Raw genomic sequence first — 18,603 nt, forward strand, 5'->3', positions numbered from 1 at the left:
CAAACCCTCCCATTCGTGACCCCTGACATATTTGCTGTCTTGTCTTTTTCAAATGCACAGCCTCTTTCCTTTAATCTCTCTCTCTCTCTCTCTCTCTCTCTCTCTCTCTCTCTCTCTCTCTCTCTCTCTCTCTCTCTCTGTGTGTGTGTGTGTGTGTGTGTGTGTGTGTGTGTGTTCACAAATACATAAATACAGGCTTGTCAGTCTGTATAGTGTTACTTTTATGCATCTATTTTCAGAGCTGACCATTTGGTATTGTATAAACAGTGGGTGTGCTCTTTCCTGAGGAAGAAGAATTCTCTTACCGTAAGCATACTGTAGCTGCCTGTCACTCTCTAGGCTTGAGGCCTTATGAGCTTCTCCATCCCACATTTGAATGTCTGTTGGTGTTGTCCTTGATTAGATAATGTTTAGCAGCCATGTTGGCAAGACCTTGTTGGTGCAACTTCTGTTATCTGTGTAGGAGACAGGCCCCACACTAATTTTTATGTTTCTCTGGCTCTAATAATCATCCTACCCCCACTTTTTTAATGATTCTGAGCCTTTGCTGTAGGAGTTGCGTTGTTGCTGTATCACTAGGACTGGGCTCCACAGCCTCCATTTTGATCAGTGTGGTTTTCTGAGATGGTCTCTGTTGCAAAGTAAACTTTCCTTAATGAGGGTTGAGAATTACCCTCATGAGTAAAGTGCATCAGGACAAATATTTATAAAATGATCAGGGATTATGCTAGTTTAGTAAAATGGCACTTATAGGTTCTCCTCCAAGATCCATGGCTACAGTAGCAGTGGATACTTGGCTAGCTTTCCAGTAGCAGGAGTGCTTTTCCACTCATGTTGAGTGGAACTTAAATCCAATTAGAGAGCTATTCGTCATTGCCAGCTTATGTATAACAATACTGTACCTTTAGGGGTTTCATGTCATAAAGTATGTCCTTATGCTTTTCTGATTTCCTTGATGTCTATTGGATTGTCTCCTTTTTAATCTATAGTTTTACTGCTTTTAATCTTCTCTCCTGTCTATTTGATTAAGTTGACTAATGTTTGTCAGTCTTATGGCTTTCATTCAGAGAATCAACTTTCATTTCGTTGATTCTCTTTATTATTGTTGTTGTTTCTATTTCATTAGTTTCAGGCCTAACTTTTATTATTTCTTCCCATCTATTCTTTTTGGTATTATTTCTCTTCATTTTTCTAAAGTATTCAAGTACATCATTAAGTTATTAAAAGATCCCTCCATATTATTTTTCAGAGCAGATGCTTACTGCTATTGACTTTTCTCTTAAAATGGCCTTCACTGTTCCTTATAATGTGTTTTCAGTTTCATTCCATTTCTAAAAGGTTGTAATTTCCTTCTTGATTTATTCTTGATCCAATTTTTATTCAATAGTAAACTCTTTAGTTTCCATGACTTTATGTACATTTTGCTTTTTTATTGTTGTTGATGTTCAGCTTTAATCCATGGTGGACAGACTTCGTGTAGGGTATCATTTCAAGGTCCCTAAAATTGTTAAGGCTTGTTTTGTTTCTTATATGTGGTCAATTTTGGAGAAAGTCCCATGGGCTACTGAGAATAAAGCGCATTCTTTCATGTTTGAGTGGAATGGTCTCCAGATGTGCCTGTTAGGTCCATTTGATTATGATAGTATTTAACTCCAGAGTCTATCTGTTTAGGTTTTGTCTGTATGACCTATGCATTAGTGAGTTCGAGGTATTGAAGTCACCTACTATCACTGCATTTGGTCAGTTTTTGGTTTTAGCTACAGTAGTATTTCTTTCATGAGCTTGTTGTTTTTGCATTTGATGCATAAATGTTTGGAACTGTAATATCTTCTTAGGTGATTTTTTTTCCTTTAATGAGAATTTAGTGTCGTCCTTCCCTGTCTTTCCCAATTAGCTCTGGTTTGATTCAATTTGTCAGATATGAAAGTAGCTATGCCCATTTGCTTCTTGTTTCATTTGCTTGGACTTTTGTTTTCATCCTCCTTGATTGTGTCCTTGATAGTGAAGTGTGTTTCTCAGGGGTCAGAAGAAAGATGGATCCTTTTTTTCTCATCAAATCTGTTAGTCTATGCCTTTTCATTGCAGGAATTGTAACTGTAAATATTGAGTGTTATTGTGAAGAGTGTTTATTACTTTCTGTTATTTTGTTGTTGTTTTATTTTTTTGCTATTGTTTAGATCTCTTTTGGTTAACTATTCTGGTTTTATTCCTGTGTCATTTCGGTGTATTTAACTTCCTCTTCAAACCCAAGTTCTCTTGCTAGTAAACAAAAGTTGGTTTTGTTTCTGGTTTTGTTTTTGGTAATGGAATGTTCTTTTCTCCTTTGACTGTGATTGATACTTTTACTGGGTATAGTAGTCTAGGCTGATATCTCCAATCTTTTTAGAACTTGAACAATACCTATGTAGGCTTTTCTGAGTTGCAATGTATCCATGAAATTTTGGGTGTTTTCTAATGAGCCTTTCCTTATATGTGGCTTTGTCTTTTTCCCCTTGCAGCTTTGAACATCCTTCCTTTATTCTGTACATCTATTGTTTTTATTATTATGTATCATGGGGAATTTTTTTTATGGTCCTTTCTACTTGGTGTTCTTGTACCTTCTATTTTTTCAGATTTAGGAAATTTTGTACTGTGATTTTCTTAAAAGTAATTTCTGTATCTCTGATCTGGGTTTCTTTTCTTTTCTCTGTATCTATTATTCATATATTTGGTCTTTTCCTTGTGTCCTAGATTTTTCTGGATGTTCTGTAGCTACCTTTTTTTAGATTTGACATTTTTGTTTGACTGAGCTAGCCATTTCTTCTACCTTGTCTTCAAATCCTGAAATTCTCTCTTCCACTTCATTCAGTTTTGAAGATTTCCTTTGAGATATTTTTTTTCTGAGCTTTTTATTTTGAGTTGTATTTAAGTTTGGATTTTTCTTTTAACGATTTTATTTCCTGATAAGTTTCATTTTCATAATCTGAATAGTTTTTATTTGATTCGATTGTTTATATTTTCATGGTCTTTTTTGAACTATATATTTGTGCCCTCTTTAATGATCCTGAACATATTTGTAATTGTTGTTTTGAAATCCTTGTCTAGTGTTTTATCTAAACTGTTTTTCTAGAGGAAAATAACAGTATAGGTACTGGTCTCTGGGTAAGGCATATTGTTTTTGTTGTTCATGTTTACGTTTTAGGAATCTGTTCTGGCCATTTGGAGTTTTGAGGTTTATGATTCCTTGGTGTGAATATCTGCTCTTGTCCCTTGTAGGTGGGTGTTAAGTTCTTTGATTGTTGTGATCCCAAAATGGGCAGTTGTGGACCAGCACAATGGTGCCTGATTTTCAGTCTTGGAGACCCTTCAGGATTCATGATTCATACTTTGACTGGTCTCAGATCCAAAGTTCTGGTTAAAACTCTACGTTCAGACTTTTAACAGTCCCATGTCAGTCCAGAGGGTGAGTATGGCAGAGGCAGAGTTAAGGGTTCCCCAAGTTTGGCCACAGATTTCAGAAGGTACCCAAGGAACGGAAATGGACTAGAAGGAGGGGTCATACGTGAAGTAGCAGAAGGACAAGAGGTCTCCTAGAGAGACACGGATGGGAGTGTGAAGGCAGGCACAGATATTCTGTCTGGGTTCCCCCATCCAGTATGATGTCTATGGGTCCCTGGGAGAGAGCAGGTCTGCAGAAGGTGGGGAGTCACAGAAGAAGTGAGATGGGTTGTGAGTACTGGCCGGGGAGAGAAATGGAGGAAGAATTAGGGAGGATCCTGGGTTTACAACAAGAATGGCTGCTCAGCCTCAGGGGATGAATATAGGCTGAGAGGGCTGGCTGAAGCAGGTGAACGCTATCCATGCATTTTTAAAGAAAGGATTGTACATTTCCAATCACACTACTGTGCAGAGCAGTGTGTCTCAGTATTTGAACACTTGTTCAGCATGTCTGAATGCCGGAAACTGATCCTCGACATGACTTCCCCCTCAGGAACAGTCATAGGGGAGGGGAATAAGGGGAAAATGGGAGGGAGGGAAGAATGGGAGGATACAAGGGATGGGATAACCATTGAGATGTAACAAGAACAAATTAATAAAATAATATATATCTTGGAAAAAAATAAAATAAAATCACCATAGAATTTAAGTTACGTAAGATACCCTTAACTTCTTTCTTCACAAACATATTTTTATTCAGTATTTGGGAATTTCACCTCATGCTCCCCAATACATGTGCTTTCCAGTCCTCCCAAGTCCACCCCCTAACCTTGTGACCCACCCCAGAAAAGAAAGTCCAATTTGTGTTGCTCATATACACAAGTGTAACATGGTCGTTTTATATTAGTATAGTGATTAAAATTGTGTAATACTGCCATAATGACAAACATACAAATCAATGGGTCAGAATGAAATACAGATAGATAGATAGATAGATAGATAGATAGATAGATAGATAGATAAATCAATGTATATTTGATCAATTAATTTTTCACAAGATTGCTTTCTCAACTAATGGTTATAAATAACCAGTAATAGTCTCTATAACACATGAAAATTTTTTTATACTTTTTAGGCTATGTGGGGTCATAAATGAACAATTCTCTAAAGCACTTCCCAAGTTTGGCCTAAGATAGACATTTCTAAGACCTGCTATAATTTTGTTTATGCAAACTTTAAGTATAGTCTTAGGTGCTTGTCATTTTCAGAGTTTTTTTCCCAGAGATACCAGAGCCTTCTCTTTCTCTTCACATCTTGTGAGTCTCAGAACCACTTCAAGTCCAGTCAGGAAAGTCGATTCCCCACTGCCAAGAAGGCATCATAGCTCTAGTCAAGGAAGAGGGTTGTCTATCTAATGCCAATATGTCCACACAGCCCTCTTCAGATCCTCTAATAACAAGATGGCCACACCGCTCTGTTCAGGGGAGTTGGTACTCTAATAGAAGGATGGCCATGCAGCTCTGGATGCTCCACCACTTTTTCTAAGTCTTCTGAAACATTTTCTTTCAGGTCTGACAGAAATAGACTGTTACCAATAATCATGTGTATTTGTACTGTGGGCACCATGTTTCTGTTGAGTAACGAGTGACTTCACCACATGCATTTGGACATGAGGACTGACTCTTCACAGTCCTCAAGGGTACTATAAACTTCCCAGGTTAACTAAAAGTGATATGCAAAAACAAAGCAAATCGTTGAGGGATCAGAAAAATAGTTTCCTTCTTGAAACAACACTTCTGGCTCCTGACAAGGTGACATGGTCAGCAGGAGAAACATCCTTCTCCCAGCTCCAGCAAAAGCCAGCAGCTGTAATGCTGCGCCCTGCTGTTCGATGTAAGCGCTGTGCTAGACTCCCTTAGAGATACCCACGTTTCTGGGCTCAGTTGTTAGAAATATGACATTATGGGGCTCAGCTGTTAGAAGACTTATAGTGCTGGATTCAGTTACTCATAACCCCAGAATGTCGGGCTGGAATGTGGGGTTCAGTTGTTAGAAGGAACACAGGTGGTGGTGGTGGTGGTGGTGGTGGTGGTTGTTTAATTTATTTTTAAATTTTTGTTCACTTTATATCCCAACCTGTAGGCCACTCCTTTATTTCTTCCTGATCCCTCATTCCCTCCCTCCTTCCCCTCTCCCATACCTCCCTCCTTCCCTCCTCCTTCTCCCCCTAATCCCCCCCTATTCCTCAGAGGGAGGGGAGCCCTTCTCACCTACCAACTGACCTGAGCCTACCAAGTCTCATCAGTACTGCCTGCATCCTCTTCCGCTGTGACATGGTAAGGCACACCACCAGGGGGAAGTGATCAAAGTGCAGGCAACAGAGTCCATGGCAGGGACAGCCCCTGTGCCCCTTAATTGGGAACCCACCGGGAGACAGAGCTGCTTATCAGCTACATCTGAATGGAGGGCTTAGGTTCTTGTTTGGTGCTTCAGTCTCCACTAGCCTCCGTGGGCCTAGATTTGTTGGCTCTGTTGGTCTCTTTGTGGTCCTCCTGTCCCCTCCAGGTTCGTCTACCCCCCCCCAACTCATCCAGAGGACTCCCTTGCCTTTACCTGAAGCTTAAGGACTCAGCTGTTGACAGTGCTCAGAGATGGTAGGATCAGTTTTTTTAATACTTATCTGCAATGCTGGATTCCGTTAGGTATACAACTCTAGTTCTGGTTCTCCTGGGAATGCAGATTCAGAGACCATGTGAAGGCCAGTAACTCAGTAAACACGAGATTTCGTTTTGGCAGCGTCACTCCAGTTCATACAAATATTCAAAGCACATGGGAAGGGAGATAAAAAAAAATATGAGTGTAAACAGGTAGTTCCCCCAAGGTCATAGGGAAAAGAGAACAGAAATGAAGTTGGAAGACATTTCCTGGAACAATCAAGTGTTCCAAACAGAGAAAGTAACAAAAGTTCTACAAACTAATTTTAGTACCCCAAGTGCACTGTCCCTGAATAGCAACAAATACTACTGGTTGGAATGAGGGTTGACACGTTACCAGGTCCTTCTGTTCATTTTGGTTACTGCTGCTGTGTCCTTGGAAATGTGTTAATACATCTGTAAACACTCGGGAAAGCAGAACGCAAGAACTCAAATAGCCTCAGAAGGCAAACTCAGCGCAGGGAGGGGTTGTTTGTCATTAACTTTCTCTTGTTTTCCCTACTTGCAAACTGAGAGATAGAAGGTAGACTATTCAGTACCTGGGAGTACCCATCCGTAACTCTTACCGCCAACTGTATAGTCAAAGACTTTGTAATTATGAGCTAAACGTTAAAGGAATTGCCATGAGAGTGAATAAAGGCAGCATCCTTTATTTTCTCCTTAGCTCAGTTCCTTTCACAGCTCCTCAAGGGTACTATAAACTTCCCAGGTTAACTAAAAGTGATATGCAAAAACAAAGCAAATCGTTGCTAGGTCTGCATCTCTCCAGATAGAACTCTGATTCATAAAACCAGTAGAATGCAACTCAGTCTCCAGCCTCACTAGCCCACCTCGTCCATTATCAACAATTATCTCCCATGTACAATAGCTCTTTCTGTGTAGAGTATTTGAAGAATTGACTTGCCCTCTAAGGGCATCACCTTATTCATCACAATGTTTGGAACACAGAATAAAAATATATAAATATGCTTAAGATGGTGGTAATGAATACAGAGTGCAACAAATCACAAGGAACTGTGCTTCTTTAGTAGCATGGGGTTTAGGTAGAGATTGTATACAGCATGTTGTGCAATGAACTAAATTCACAGTATATTTCTTATGCTTAACTTTGCAACCAAAAACCATTTCAGACCTAAATTTGTTGTCTTGGATCACAAGTGTCTCTTAAATAAGCAATCATGTTAATGTCTATCAAAGCATATATTTTGTGGAAATGATTACAAGTTGTTGGCCTGGAATAGCAGATTACCATCTTTATTTGTAATGTACTATATTATCTAGACTATCATTCTAGGCCTAATCAATTAATATGATGCAGAACTCTTAGGCATAAGTATTTCATTGCATTTTCCTCTTCGTCAGATCATCTAAATACAGTGGTAGAGAAACATAGTATGAAGTGTTTCTGTTTATAAGTAAGAGCAACAAATTCTCAAAGGAGTGATGCAAACATGATTTATACTGACAGCCATAATGTGAAAGATAATTTATTGTTTGGCATGGTACACTTGAGAGGAAAAGAATAAAAATATGGGCAAATGCACTAAAGCTAAATAGTGTTTACACAGTAGAAAGGGGCCATCTGTGATATTCTGTCTGTATCTTTCCCTTTTATCAGTCTTATAAATAGGACTTCAACTGTTGTCAGCCCACACAGACTTCTGTTCAGCAAAATACATGATTCCCAGGCGTGGCTATTCTCTCCCTATTCTTCTCCTCAAGCCATTATGGCTGCAGGTTTCCTGGCTCTGCTTTTCTCCCTTAATATTGGTCTCTACTCTCACCAATTGTGTTAAATTTATTTCATACAATGAGCCCAAGTCAAGCTCACAATTTTAGACATAAATAAGTTCATAACGCAGTCTTGTCTTACTATACAACGACTCGATTCTATCCAGAGATACAACTGTCGCATGAGTGTCTGAGTTAGTACCTATTGCATGTTAGGTTCCTGAGCCCTGTTTTTGCAAGCTATGTAAGGTTTTAGGGACTGACCCAAATGGGGTGGTGAGGAAATGAAGAAAGAATAGAAGTGTAGACACATGCACAGAAGAAAATCAGGGATTTGGTAGTCTGAGCTCTCTGATGGAGAAGCCACTTCCGCCCCCCAAACTCAATATGTTTATTATTGTATAGAGTTGAACATGGAGGTAGGTTACTTCATACAGATGAACAAGGGGGTGATAGTATCATATACAGTTGAAAAAGAGGCAGTTTGTACTCTGTAGGAAGCAGTCTTTAGGGTGTAAACAACTGTGAGGAGAAAACTGCAGTTACATTTTCTGCACACATTATCAACATCCACATAGTAACCAGCCCAAGGCATCACCTTTTCCCATGGGTCTAAGGCTCTGGGGTATTTGGCATGACTGTGCTTATATCATACAATACACACTCACTCAGGACTTCAGTTGCCGCTTGCAGTGATAGGAATTCCAGAGCATCACTGCTCTGTGGATATTTTCAGTCGTTTATATCCTCTGACACCCTGAAATGTAATGACCTCTCTGTTCTCTTTCATCGAGGCTCAACAATTACATCTCTTCAGCATGGTTAGTTCGTCTCATGCACTGTCACTCTTCTACCTCTTTTTCTGTAACTTTATCAGTTTGTTTGCCACAGAAGAATAGGGGAGGAGGTTCTTCTATTTACATACTAGAATTTCATGTTATCCAATTAGTCAAATGTCATTCTGGATTGATTTATCGCTGTTATGCAACCCATGGTATTTTTGAAAACCAGCTTTAATTGGAATTGTACACTGAGGTAGAGAGGCGTTCAACGTCAATGATTCACTGATCTGTGTTCCTTTTGAGAAGCATACTTATTTCACAAACATGTTGGTGTTGTTTACAAATACAATATTATAGAAAAGGTTATCAGAGGAAGCTTATTATCAGAAAATAATGACCAAAACTATATTAAAAGATGATTGGCCTCTCCTTTATTGTCCTTTAATTCTGAGTATGGGATCTGAATCAAAATGGCATGTATATAGTACCCACAGTTCAGTGCTACAAACTTCTGGTCTAAATATCCCATAGTTATTGTGATAATTAATCTGTAACAGAGTTGGAAGACCCACACCAAGATGTGTTATGGGTATATGTGAGGACCGTATGTCATGCTGTTGCTAGGGCCCGATGTTAATGTGTTGTCCTGTTAGTGTTTTTGAAGAGTGTGTCAGCCTTACTATCTTCTAACACGCACCTCCAAGAAGCTTCAGTTTATCTAGATTTAGAGTGAACATTGTCTATTTAAACCAAGTAGTTGGTCACTTTACATTTCTTGAAATTTTATTATTCTTCTGGTGGATATCACTAAGCTCTATGCAGAGGATACTTCGCTTCGTTTATTAACACTGCACACGTTTCCTTCACATGGAGTCAAAGAGTTAGGACCTGTTCATGGAGAAAGGTGATGAACGCATCAAGTATTGGGCCTGGCGTTTAAGGGTAGAGAACTTTCATTGCACTTATGATCCTAGGAAAGCGCCTAAGTCAATAAGCATCAAATTAAGTCTAAAATTCATTATTGGGGGAAAAAAAGTACAGGGATCTTAGTGTGGAGGCATACACCTGCAGCGCCAGTCCTAAACAAGAGGAATGCCATGGGCTTAAGAGATACTTTATGGCTACAGCCATATAGCCAGACCTGATCTCAACATAAAAGCAAACATACACTTAAAAAGTCATAGTGAATGCCAAGGCCTGCAAATTTCAGTTTATCAAAGCTGCCACTTTTGAACAGCGGCTTAAAGTCGAGTAGATTAGACCTAAAGACTTGAGTTGAAACCATACATCCTCCTATTGGGACTCAAGGTGACAGAAATGTGGGAGAATGGGGAAATAGAAGGATCCAGAGGGTCCTAGAAACCCACAAGAAGAACATCATAATGGGTACATCTGGGTCAGCGGTGGGGTCTGATCAAACTACTGCACCACCCAAGGACATTACAAGCAGTAAATATTGAACCCCTACTCAGATCTAGCCAATGGACAGGACGTTCCCCAGTTGTGTGAAGAGCAAGAACTGACTCGGACATGAACTCTGGGGCGCCATATTTGACCACTTCCCCTTGATGGGGAGGTCAGTGGCACTTGGAGAAAGAATAGGCAGGCTAACAAGATGAGACTTGATAGGCTATGACCATATAGTAGGGGAGGAGGTCCCCCTCGGTCATAGACCTAAGGGAGGCGAATAGGGTGAAAGCAGGAGGGACGGAGGAACAGGAGGATACAAGTGATGAGACAACAATTTAATTGTATTCTGAATAAATTGATTAAATAAAAAATAATAAAATAAGTTAAAAATAAATAAATTTAATTAAAAAAAAAAGAAACAATACATCCTCTTCCCCTGCTTAGCGCTAGAACCAGCTTCATGGCCATTCAGTCTCTGAACAAGCTCGCATGAGAGTGCTGATTTGTATTGCTGGAGCAATAGGGATGGGTCAATCTTTTCACCAGACTCCTGCAACATCAGTTCTGGTGAGGAGCACATGTGTATAGTGTGTGTGTGCGTTCTTCAGGTACATATAGCGTCTACAGCATAGCAAATACGATCCCTGCTCTACAAAGTATAAGGCAGTATGATGAATCAGTACCAAGGCCCGCTCAGCTGGGTGGTTGTTGACCTAAGATCAAAACATGAGGAAGATGGAGCTGCACGGCTTTGGTGCATGTTGAAGAGGATAATAGCAAAAGCACCAGAGGGTGAACCTGAAGTTCCAATCGGCTTCATCCAGTTTGCAGTCAGCAACTGGCCTTTACTCCCTCAAATTGACATCACTCTCCTAACTCTCTTTGGGCTTTCTAGTCACTGTGCTTTTAAGTTCTTCATCTTTAACCACCCCAACTTTTCATTTTGGGTCTTTGTTTCTACTTTCCGTGTCCCTACTTTGGATCGGCCTTGGATTTATTTTGTCAACACTTTCTTTTTCCTTTGTGTCTTTCCATTTATCTGTTTCTGCCTCCCTGCCTTTCATGACTGACTTTGGGACTCTTGTTTTACCTCTCCTGTCTTAAGCCTTCATTCCTTTCCCATTCACGGTCAGGATGAACAGCATTGTCCCTATTTCTGAAGTCTGGAATCATGATTGTATTGGATGTACCATATATATCTCATGCACATATAGCATACATGTGTGACCAATACTCACACTTCTCCTCACAAGAATTGACATTACATGGGACCTGGTTAGAGGTCCACTCTGTAGGTAACATGTTTCCTCTCATATTAATTATCTAAATACATCTGTCACTAAATTTTAGAAAGTCTTTAGTGACTTAGCTGCCAGAAGACAATGGATTATTTTGAATATAAAAACATTCTTTGTTTACATTGTCCCTAATTAGCCTATAAATTTGAAAGTCTATTTTTATCGGAATCCTATTAATTCTTTTTTTTTTTTTTTTTTTTTTGTCAATATCAGAAACTGCCTTGCCAAAAGTTGCTTGGCATGAAATTACTATCGTCAATCTTGCCTCTGTACCTGTTAGCTCATATAAGTCCTTGCCTTACAGAGGTTTATTATTTTGAGACTCAACTAATGAAAAATGACTAGAGGAGTATTATTAGATAATGTAAATCTCATGTATCATTATTTTGAATGTAGTGTGTAAGGTGGTTTTACATATAAATTATTGTGCTGTGTTCAACTGTGAGGTAAACAGAATTACCCCCTGAGTGCTCTGCCAGTATGACTGGTGAAACTATTTGATCATGCAAGTTATAAAGTAAAAATCATTAAAAACTCCATTTCAATAATCTACGTGAACATTTACCTGGATTAGTCTCTGCTTTTATTTTGCTCTGTGATGTGTTATTGATTTTTTTTTCTTTTCTGCCCCATGTGCTTACAGATGTTAATCTCCAAAGCTGCTCAATTATTCCCCCAACAAAGGCAGTTTGTAGCTTGGCTTTGCTTCACTGAGACCCAGTCAAGAGGCTCTGATGACAGATAGTCTATTTGTCAGCTTTGCTTCGTGAGTCCTACGGAAAGAAAAAAAAAATGGAGCTTAACAGAAGCTGGAGCCTCAAGTGCTACCTGGGCCTCTTATTTGGGCCCTTTCGTGCTGGGTTTTTGGCAAAGGTCTTAGTCTTTCATCACGCGGTTCACTGCCACAAAGGGAAGGGAGCAGTTGCACTTTTTGGTACCATTCTGGAGGCTGCTACAACACAAAATAAACAAACAATATATTTTTAGGGCACCACCTGCAGCCAGCAGCTGTACCAAGCAGAGCAGAACTACGAACGATGTGATTTGTCCCATTTAACATGAAGCCTGAGGTTTGAGGCGAGCGGGAGGAGAGGGCTCTGTGTACACAACCCACACATTGCAATTTAAGCTGATGCTGGTTTTTTTTTTCTTTTCAGATGGGAACTGAGGTATCATTATAGCTCCTCTTTTTTCCCACCCTACAACCTCTGCTTGAAAACATTTCTATTATTGGGCTTTTAACTGTTAACTGGGGGAAATCATTTTTCTCACCAGTAAACTTCCTTTCTCATTCAAGGGCAATTTTCTCTCATAGCAATCTATACTTAAATGCCAACGTCTGCTATATCTAGGCTGTATATAAAATGATGTCTGGCATTTACGTGAGCCAATGACATGGGAGAGAAACTCATACAGTTGCCTTATGTAAGTTTTTCTTCTTACCTTCAGCCTTCGTCTATTTCTGTTCTTCCTCAGGATCCGTTTCTCAAAATGTGAGACATAAGTTCAGGATCTTCTGAAGGCTAAACTTTAAACTCATGCTTAATTGACAATCTGTTTTTACACTAACCCATTCCTTCACAGGCAGAAAACCTGTGAAGCTTCTCCTGTTAAAATCCTGCAGTAACTACACTGCCTGATGCTGAGAATCTTGAGACTGGCATGCAGGATATGTTTTTTCTCAGTTTAAAAGCAAAATCTCCTCATCACTTGTCTCTATCTCTCTGTCTCTCTCTGTGTGTGTCTCTCTCTATCACTGTCACAGACAAGAATTTTTATTTTCTACTATTTTAAACAAATTTTTATACAGATAGTTTATATTCACCAGCTTGCTGAACTTTAGCACCTGTCTTGTCACCAGTAGACTTTCCAGAACGACCACCTTCACCATGGAGCTCTAGGAGTTTTCCCAATTCAAACTTGGGTTTTTCAGCATTCTTTTTCTAACAGAGACATCTTAAAGAATGTAAACAGACTGGCAAGCCTTTTCTATGTCTTTTCCATTGTGACCAGGAATCGATTTATTTGCCACTTCCTTCAAGTCATTTGTCTGCACTTTTGGGGTCATACTTTTCATTGTCGTCTTCTGGCAGACCTGTTCATGATGTACAGAGATCATCTCGGGTGTCTGATCATTGCATTTTTAAAATGTGAAAACAACACAGAGTAGGTGGAGAAAATAACCACTGTTGTCTTGACACCAACATGAGCTTTAATCATAGTCTGTTACTTTTTTTACAATAGCCACATTTTGTCTCAGGTAAGATCTGTGCCATATAAATTAGTCAGAAAGATTTGCCCTTAGCATCCTCAGTAATTAGCTTGAATTTCCTAAACGTAACTTTGTCATTTTGTAGATCAGCAAAGCTCACTTCAAACACACAACCCTTGAGGCCATCAGATGCAATTTTGGTTCCCTTGGTTCTTACAACTCGTGTTTTTCCATTGTTTTCTGTTTTGAACATACACAGAGATTTCAGAGCATACCAATCTTTCTCAGAGAACGGATCAACCCCTATCTCCTGCCACACTTTCACCCTCTTTCTTCAGGCATTTGCCCTTTCTGTCCACCATGGTGCTGTTGAGAGAAAAAAAATCCTGTTCTCTTAATGATTGTTTATTTTAGCAAAAGAAAAAAATCCACAGAGTTACCATTGCATTTTGAGCTTTTCTATGTGAGCTGAAACGTATATAATTAAAGTGTAATGAATCTGTGGGAAACCCAGGTGGTTACAAATTAAGATTATTTAAACCCAGAGAATGACACAAATGACTTTAACATTAAACTGGCCATCAAATACTGCATAATATTTTGTTTTACCTTGACAATGAACACTGTTGTTTAAAAACATAGAGAGCTATTGTGAATATTTATTTATCAAGTATGGTAGAATGCCATTCATAATGTGTATACCCGGGGCTAGATTCTTCTTATGGATAGGAAAACTACACTGGCCATCTCTCTGTGCCTCATTAGCAGCCCCTTTCAGTACTTATGGACACTGTTTTAAAGCCTGAGAATTTAGATCAAAGAAGCCCAAGTCTGCAGTCAAGCATGCCTCCACTAACGGAGGAGATTAAGGCCTGAGAACCAGGAAGGGATCTTCCTTCCATTCTCTGCACTTTCATCATCGTAGTGATGAGTCTTAGGAATATCAGCCATGACCTCATTCCCTGCCAAGGTTGTCTGCAGCAGTGTGCAATGTGAGATCAACATCTGTCTCCTTCACCTCATGAGGGCATTATGAAGAATTTTCTGGCATCAGTTTTCAGTCATTAGTTTGCTAAATTATTTCTGCTCCGGAATCTTGTCAATCAATCATATTCATGCCTTACAGTGTTTAAACCTGGACAGTGCTTTTACCTGTATTTGGTTGAATTTTTACAAGAAGGAAGAGGAGAAAAGAGGACTATTCGTCAGAATGTTTCTCTGCCCAATAAAAGCCGCAGATGGAAAGAGTATCCTTTCATGAGACCTTGCAGCGTACGAAGTACTCTTTGAAACTCTCTTACGTCTCTTTGCTGTCTCTGGCGCTCTTCAGTATTTTGTTTTTCTCCCTTCTCAAATAATTTCTCTTCTAGTTTGTGATTGTAATGACAAAGTCAGGTTTTCTACTGAAGCCTTTTAGTGACTTTGTCAACTCAACTGTCAAATTCTCCAATTCTGTTTTTATTTGTTCCCTTTTTTATATTTTCATCACATTGTAAATAATCTCATTTGGCTCATATATAACTTCTTGAATTTATTTATGATGCTTATTTTGAATTATTCTTCAGATCCTTTATATACCTTCATGACTTTAAGTTCAGTTTCTATACATGTACTTTGTTCATGGGCCATGACTTCCAGTTTCTTTGTATACTCTGTACCTTCATTTGATGCATTTGAAAACATAGAAGCCTTTCCCAAACACCATGAGCCTGGCAGTTGTACAGGGAAGGATCTGTACTAAGTAGTCTGCATGGTCATTAGAGAATCTCCCTAACCCGTTCTATGTGTGTGTCTTCACTGTCGTTCTGCTTCCCTACTTGCAATCGATGGGAACTTGGCAGTTGCTCTATTAAGAACCCATATCCTCCTGTTCCCTTGATATGTGTCTATTACATTACAGGTTCTCTGATGTTGCCACAAACTGCCCATCTCTCTTTTATTATCAGCAGTCCCTACAGTGTGCCTGCTCCCAAAACAGGCACAAGAGGAGCCCATCAGAATCACCCACACTCCATCTTGATTAGTATACAAACTAAAATTCTTTTCCTCCCCATGGAAAAGCTGGGAGTTCTAGGCGTTTTGTCCTCTCATTCTCTCATGGGCCAGAGAAAGGACTGTATCAGGTGTGGATATAATGTTCTAAGGTATCGTTTGCGTTTTCAGTGGGACATCAGCTTGCTTCCGAGTCTGTCAATAAAGAGATGACAGACAAGACAGAAGCTGCTCCCTTAAGGAGTCCACCCAAATATCTGAATGAATGTAACTAAATTTCATTCTTTTCTTTCTTTCCTTCAAAGAATCCAAGAGCTAGGAGCTTATTCCCAACCACATTACTTACTTCGGTGACCTTCAGAATAGACCATGAGGAGTGAAGACCATGAGTTTTTCTAGTGTTTCGGTGTAGCTAGCTTTCCATTCAAATGTAGCACGAGGGTCTCTCAGCTGGTTTCTGGATTCCTAACAAAGGAGATTATTTCATATGTTGTTGAGTAATTGTCTGCCTTCAAGGGGTAAAGAGCGCCTGAGGCTTGGTATTCTACCTCTTAATAACGTCACGTCTCTTAATTCATTTGATTCCATGTGTGAGAATAAATAACACAGAGAAGTTGAAAGTATTCATTTCTTAAGTAGTATTAGTGTCATTGTTGTTGCTGTTAATGAGTGACAGAAAGTAGGCAAGGTTATTGTGAAGAAAACAGGAGTAGTGAATATTTGATATTTTTCCAAAAAAAAAAAAGTTAAGAAATTAAAACTAGTAGAAGCTGAACCTTAGTGTTTAAATGTGTTTTAAACAGTAGAAAAGCTAGTGGCCTCCTCTGTACCTATCAACACAAGATGTCATTGCTTCTTTATTTTGTTGAGCCACCAAAAACATGTAACTACTCTTTCATTTAGTTTATTTTCTGTTAGGTATGGTCTATTAGATAATAAGGATTGTTCCTTCCTCTATATTGAAGATTCTCCCATATTAATTTGGTTACAAGTAAATAAAACACAAAACTTGGTGACAGTCTGAGTTGGGACTTTCAAGGATAAATGAAAGTCCCTTTAAGATGGTTCTCCTTTAAAATGCACTAGGGACCACCTAAGCAGTGCTGCTTCCAGAAGCAAATGCTGTTCCAGTAGATAGTCTTGACCAGAGTATATTAAACATCAGTCCACCAAAAATCAGCATAAGCCAGAGAATAGAATTTACATCTCATATGAAAAGAAAACAACTCGCTATTCTTATAACCATCCAAAATTGCTCAAGACCCTTCAAGGGAAAGCACTCAAATTATAAACTGCTCATCTCAAAGTGATTTTTGCATCTATCTTTAAGGTCCACCACAATGCACTGCCATTGATGTCAAGTTTCATACCAAAGCTTTGAGTTTTGCTTCTAAATAGTACTTTACTGTCAAGAGGCTTGCCCTGAAATAGGAAAGCATACATACCTAAAAAACAAATAAACACACAAACAAAAACTACCCATGCATGCAAGTAGACAAAGAAATTAAAAGGCAGCCAATGGTTTTAAATATTTATTTTTCTTGCTTTTAGTTAACACTTTCAAAGAAAGATATACTGAATTTTAATAAAACAAATTTCTCAACTGTGCAGAGATAGAACTGTAGTAAATTTTACAGTCACTGCTTCTTTCCTTGTGAATAGACCAAGACTATTATTAGTCTTGGTAATAAAGCAAAATGAGAAATAAAGCATACAAACAAAAAGGGATATTTTAAATGCACTCTAACTTTAGAAGTTAAAATACCAAGCTAGATAGCACTATAGAAGAAGCTCTATTAGTTAGTCCCATTGAAATGTTACTTTCAAGAGTCAAAATTGTAGAACAGACCATCTATACCATTTAGTATAATTTCTGCTTTGTTGGCAAGGACAGAGGTTCGAAGCTTATTCCAAGATCAAGGTCATAAGGAAGCTTTCCTATATACACACCCAAACATCTCTTATCTTTACATAGAAAGAGATTGTCAAATCAGGGCCTCTAAGACTCATGTTGGCTATCATAAAGGCTGAAGGTGAACAGTGTTTGCTCTTGGAAGCTTCATATTTTTCCCTTCAGTTTTCCTTGTTTAGGCCTAGTTTTCTTGCAAAGGACATCATGTGCAGCCCACTCCGCCTTTTGGGAAGGATTCGTTTTAGTGAATATCTGTGTTAGCACAAACATTATGATCAACCTGTTATTAAGCTTAGAAACTATGGAAAACCATTTCTACAGTGAATAAAATGTCTACAGAACAAACAAGAATGAATTTTGATAGAAGAATGTTGCCAGGGCAGGAAGTAAGGATGTGGTTTCTAGCAAGGGAACAATGTTTTATTTTTAAAACACGTTTTGAATTTTTCTGAGATTATAATATAATTACATCACTGTCTCCTTCCCTTTCCTCCCTCCAAACCTTCCCATGTATTGCTCCTTGCTTGCTTTCAAATTTATGGCCTTTTAAAAATTATTGTCACATACAGCCATATGTGTGTTCCTAAATTCATAACACCCTGCTCATTCTTTGTGTGTTTTCAAGGCTGACTCTTTGATATTGGGTAATCAATTGGTACACTCCCCATGGAAGGATGCTTTGAAAGCATCCTCTGAACTATTGCTTGTGGCCAGCTACCTTTTCATTACCCCCAGGAGCTTTGCAAGATAATAACGATGTGTGTATAATCATCACCAAGTCTGATTGAAATTCGGCTGTCAGATGCTTCGCAAAAGCTCTTGCATTAAGTAATGCTCATTTCCTAAAGTGGGGCTAAGAATGAGGATTGCACGTCAGGTTTCTTTGAGCTTTGAATGGCGAGCAATTGTTCTGGCCAATAGAAACCCACCATGGAATGTCAGCAGCACCAGCTTTTGTTCTTTCATTTCTTCCATTACCTTTCCACACAGCTTCTTTTCTCCAGGATAAATGCTTTCTGCAGCACCAGTGATAGCTAAAATGTGGCTTTTCCCATCTTAGTTTCGTCAGCAATTGAAAAATGATGCTTCTTTTTTTTTTTTTTCTTTCAAAATAAACACAACTCCAAGTGTTACT

The 18,603-nt window shown here is 38.9% G+C and overlaps 1 protein-coding gene and 1 pseudogene across 6 annotated transcripts in view; one reads left to right on the plus strand and one right to left on the minus strand.

Moving 5' to 3' along the window:
• Window positions 1-18,603, plus strand: part of NKAIN2 (sodium/potassium transporting ATPase interacting 2) — a gene marked incomplete at its 3' end in the record, with an annotated part of 1,039,202 nt that overhangs the window by 853,860 nt on the left and 166,739 nt on the right. The window lies entirely within an intron of this gene.
• On the minus strand, window positions 13,155-14,347 carry LOC311593295 (small ribosomal subunit protein eS1-like; annotated as a pseudogene). The gene has a single exon. The product of its transcript is annotated as a small ribosomal subunit protein eS1-like (transcript).

Source organism: Acomys minous (assembly GCF_964271855.1).
Source record: "Acomys minous genome assembly, chromosome: 3".
NCBI classification, from domain to species: Eukaryota; Metazoa; Chordata; class Mammalia; order Rodentia; family Muridae; genus Acomys; species Acomys minous.